The sequence below is a fragment of the Chelonoidis abingdonii genome, chromosome 7 (assembly GCF_003597395.2).
Source record: "Chelonoidis abingdonii isolate Lonesome George chromosome 7, CheloAbing_2.0, whole genome shotgun sequence".
Taxonomy (NCBI): domain Eukaryota; kingdom Metazoa; phylum Chordata; order Testudines; family Testudinidae; genus Chelonoidis; species Chelonoidis abingdonii.
The window spans coordinates 108,857,684-108,862,363 of NC_133775.1; the positions used below are offsets into that span (position 1 = coordinate 108,857,684).

Genomic DNA, 4,680 nt, shown 5'->3' on the forward strand with positions numbered 1-4,680 from the left:
GGTGTTATTTTCCCAACATATATCCGGATAGTTGAAGTCTCCCATCACCACCAAATCTTGGGCTTTGGATGATTTTGTTAGTTGTTTAAAAAAAGCCTCATCCATCTCTTCCACCTGGTTAGGTGGCCTGTAGTAGACTCCTAGCACGACATCACCCTTGTTTTCAGTCCCCATAGTTAAAACATGCAACATCAAGGTCTAAAATGTATGTTTCACCCAAGAGACTACGGCCATGTTCCCACTACAAAACTTCTGTCATGGGTGTCATCAGGTGTGACTTGACTGAAAGAGCTATGCTGGCAAAAACCCCTACTGTAGACAATTATATGAACAAAATTGTGCTTTTGATGGCATATGTGATTTTACTTGTAGGGGCTGGGCTTAAATAAACAAGGCCAACAAAAGCACTGATTTGCTGGTATCAGTTGCCTCTACACTAGACTTGAACAGTATAACAACACAGCTATACTAGCAACGCACTACTGAAGTAGACCGTGACCTAAGTTTCTGACAGCACAGCCCTCCATAACATTCTGCCAGGACACTGGTTCAGCAATGACTCAGAGGGGAGGGTGCCACCTGAATCATCAAGATCACATCATGCAACATCCTAGATTTTTCTTGGGCAGGAAGAAGAGAGCTCTGCCATTTAAATACTGAGCAGAATTAACCCTGTTTGGTGGTAGGACAGTGAACAAGATGACAGCTCATTGCAGTAGGGCTGCAGTCAAAGAGCTGATTGTTTTGTTTAAAATATCACCTAGTTTTTTAAAAAATAAACTAACTTCCAAATGACACAAACTCACAGAATCAAAGGTTTAATCTGTTCCAATGTTAATTTACTTATAAGTTAATAACTAAAAAATGGCAATTACAAAAAAGATGAGAAAATTCAAGTCAGAGGCCTGCAAGCAGTATTAAGCTATGCAGACAGACAGTTCCTCATACTAATACCACACATTTGAGGAATACTTGTACAGACTGTGATATTTAGTAGCCTATATTTTAAATTACTTCCGAACATCTCTCTGTGAAAAATATGCTAAATTAGAGACAGCAGGGATAAAATTAAAAGGTACAAAATCCCTTCCATATATAGTAACAAATCTACATTATCCATTTGGTTTAGGTCCAAAACTATTTTCAACTGGCCAGTAAAGACATGGCATGAAATTATTATTCACGTACAACTACTCAATAAACCCATAAATTTAACAAGAAAAAAGTGTGAAGACTACTAAAAGGTTATATTAATAGCAAAAAATACTCAGGTCACACAGTGGAAACTGGCATAGTGTCTTCTCAAAACTTAAAAGGGATACGATCAGGTAGTTAAAATAAAAAATTACAATTTTATTCAACATAAAAATCTCACAAAACTTCAGTTAAAATAAAAATATTTTCATGAAACTGAAGGAATCAGGAAAAATTTTGTTTGGATTTAAATATTCCTCTGTAGTGTCTGGTTTGCAACCACCACCACCTGGGTCCCAATCAGCAATTTGTCATGCATGGGTCCAAGTGAATGGGGTTATGTGTGGACACAAGGGTCTACTCACATTAATAAACTGCAGGATCAATGCCTTGGAATGGAAGTTCTCTGACGACAGGACCAAGTTTTTGTTATATGTATAAACATGCCTCGCACAATGGGAAGTTGATCCCATTCTGGACATCTAGGTACTACTGCAAAGTGATGCTAGTGCAGGTAAATCAAAAAGTAAAACTAGACAACTCAGTTTCTGTCTAAATTGAGGGAAGCATACAAAGTAAACACCTTAAAATGTTAATTATAAACTAGGATCTTTATTTACACTTTTCATAATCTAAACAACTATTCTGTCACGTCTTGTCATGCCCAGTCTAGTCTCAGCTTATAAACTCTCTGGGCAGAGAGCATGTTTTATACCTCTTCTGGAATTCATCTAGCACACGCAGATGTAAACGATAACAAAATAAAAAAATTAGTAATAGTAGTAATTTAAAAACAAATGATTACTAACTCCACAACGTCTTTTTTAGAGAATGAGAGCCTTGAGAGCCTAGAAGTGGTTCTCCAATTTAACATCTGATATGACTGATCAAAGAGATCTCTAAGCCAGCAAAACCCAAAGTGAAGGACACAGGTCATCGTGGTGTGGATCACAACCCAAAGAATAGAAATAAATGATTGAACAGAAGCCTTTTTTTTGCTCTCAAGCTTTTTCCAACACAAACCTTTTGTAAGAAATTATAATAGATCAGTAAGTAGGCCAAAATCAGCTTTATGTACAACCAAGGTCTAGGAGATAAAATAAGCAAAAGCTTTCAAATTAAAGTTTCCAGAACTGTGTTTTCAAGTTACTTCCACACATTTCAAGCCACTTCCTTATTTAAATCCCATTCTCCCTCTTCAAAGGAAGAAAGCGTCACTCTTGTTAAAATTCAATACTGTAGAAAGAGGGTTTTTTGAATGACTGATTTTTAATAATTAAAGAGAGTGGAGAAGCTACTATAAATGTCGAAGCCAGTGGATATGGCACTAGACACGAATAAGGAGACTGAGTTCTATTCCCAGCTCTTTCACTAAATATCTCAGCTTCCTTCCCCATCTAGAGGAGGATAATGATACTTATCCTTCTTTGTAAAGTACCTGAAGATCTATGGATGTAAAACACAAGACTTATTCTATACAGCACCTAGCACAATGGAGCCTTGATCATGGCTGAGGGTTTTGGATGCTACTGCAACAACAATGCTTTCAAGTTAAAGTAATTTGCAAAAGACAAGCTTCCTCACATGGGTAATATTAGATCACTAAAACCAAAAAGTATTTTAAAATCATTTATTTTTCACCTTTTGAACTATTTCTGCATTTCACTAAGGTTGAAAAAGTTTCACTTTCTGAAATTCATTTGGCACAACATTGCAATGTTGGAGTTTAAAAGAAATACTGAAAATTAAATGAAACTTTCAATTTTTAAACGTAAAGAAAGTGTATATTAATGATAAGTAAAGTAAGTGTGTATGTATATTTGTTTATAACAAAACCTAAGCAAACAAAAAATAATCTGTGTCTGAATTCCCTGACAACGTCCTTTTAAAACCTGGAATTCAAGATTGGCACAGGAACACTAGAAACTGAAGGCCAACAAAACCTGACATACCACTTTTTCTATCTATCAAAACTAGTGTCCGCCTTTGACAAGAGTCAATTACTATCATAAAAAGGAGGCTCAGCAGAGAAAAGGTAAATAACTTCCTCAGAAAAGTCTGACACCCTGCATTTTTTAAATGTCAGCTTTGTTTCCTGTCCTAGAAAAGTCTCAGTTGCGTACTGAGTTAGGATACACCAAGAAGCAAAATGAATACTTAATCAGTGTCAATAAGAAGCTGCTGTTCCTCTTCAGCTGGCTGTTTCTAAAGCAGGATGGTTTAAAAACTGTTCAGACAAACTAGAGTAACTGAAGATTAAATCAAATAGAGTCTCATGTTTTGAAAGCAGATTTTTAATTTTAAGGTCAGAAGTGACTATTAGATCACATAGTCTAACCTCCTGTATAGCACAGTTACTCCTGTACTGTACTTTCATCCAGTTACTCCTGTACTGAAGCTGATAGATCATACAAAGTTGCAACAAGTTTACCATTAAATAAAAACTGCATTCTCTGATGCAGACACATTTTGGGTGAAATTCTCAGCCTTTTCTCCAACACAACAAATAAGGAATGGCAGAGAAACACACTAAGTGATAGCTCATGTCATGCTACATTCTTCAAAACAAGACAAAGGTGAGGGTCATGATGATAGTAACCAAGGCAGCCATGCTAGTGACAGAATTTCTCATGTGCAGCATGTAACTATGCAAATACCTGAGTCTACATGTCAGGCTGCCCTAAGGCAGCTTATGTCAACCTAATCCTGTCAGCATCTACACGAAAATGTAGCTCCCACCAACGTAACTCACCCACTATATCGACTTAATAATTCCACCTCCAGAAGAGACATACCACTTAGGTCAATGTAATCAGGTTGACACAGCATCAGTGTAGACACTGCATTGCCTACATTGACTGTTGCTGCCTTTCAGAAGCCATCCCACACTGCCCCATACTGACAGTTAAATCACTGCGAGGACTCCCTGTGAGGACACGACACAAGGACCATAGTGTGGACATGTACAGCCACTACAATAGTTAAATTGGTTTTGTGTCAATGTAACTTAAACCAGCTTCATTTTGTAGTGTAGATATGCCCTAAACTATCTGGCTTTTTTTTTTTTTTAAATAAGGTCCTCACAAAAGGAGTGTTTTGTTTCCTGGATTGCCTTTTCCCCACCCACTCCACCTTTGGCCAAGCAGTTGAGAATCAGTTATATCCACAATAGCGATAAGGTGCAGTATGTGCGTTCGGGGTGTGGCAGAAAACTTGAGAAGAGGGGATGAACCTTTGCAAGTATTCTGAGGATTTCTTCCAGTACACGTGATGAGAGCTGTAAGGGGGGCAAGAGCCATGATGGGACATGGAGGGGGGAGTAGAGAGGGCAGATGAGGCTGTGAGGGGGCAGCAGCCATGACAGGACATATGTGGGGAGGCAGATGAGGCTGTGAGGAGGGTCGCAGCCATGATGGGTCACACGGGGGTGGGGGGGAGATGAGGGTGCGAGGAGGGCAGCAGCCATGACGGGACGCACGGGGGGGG

At 38.5% G+C, this 4,680-nt stretch overlaps 1 protein-coding gene across 2 annotated transcripts in view; it reads right to left on the reverse strand.

Moving 5' to 3' along the window:
* The window catches only part of CLINT1 (clathrin interactor 1), an 80,677-nt gene that overhangs the window by 75,028 nt on the left and 969 nt on the right, over positions 1-4,680 (reverse strand). The window lies entirely within an intron of this gene.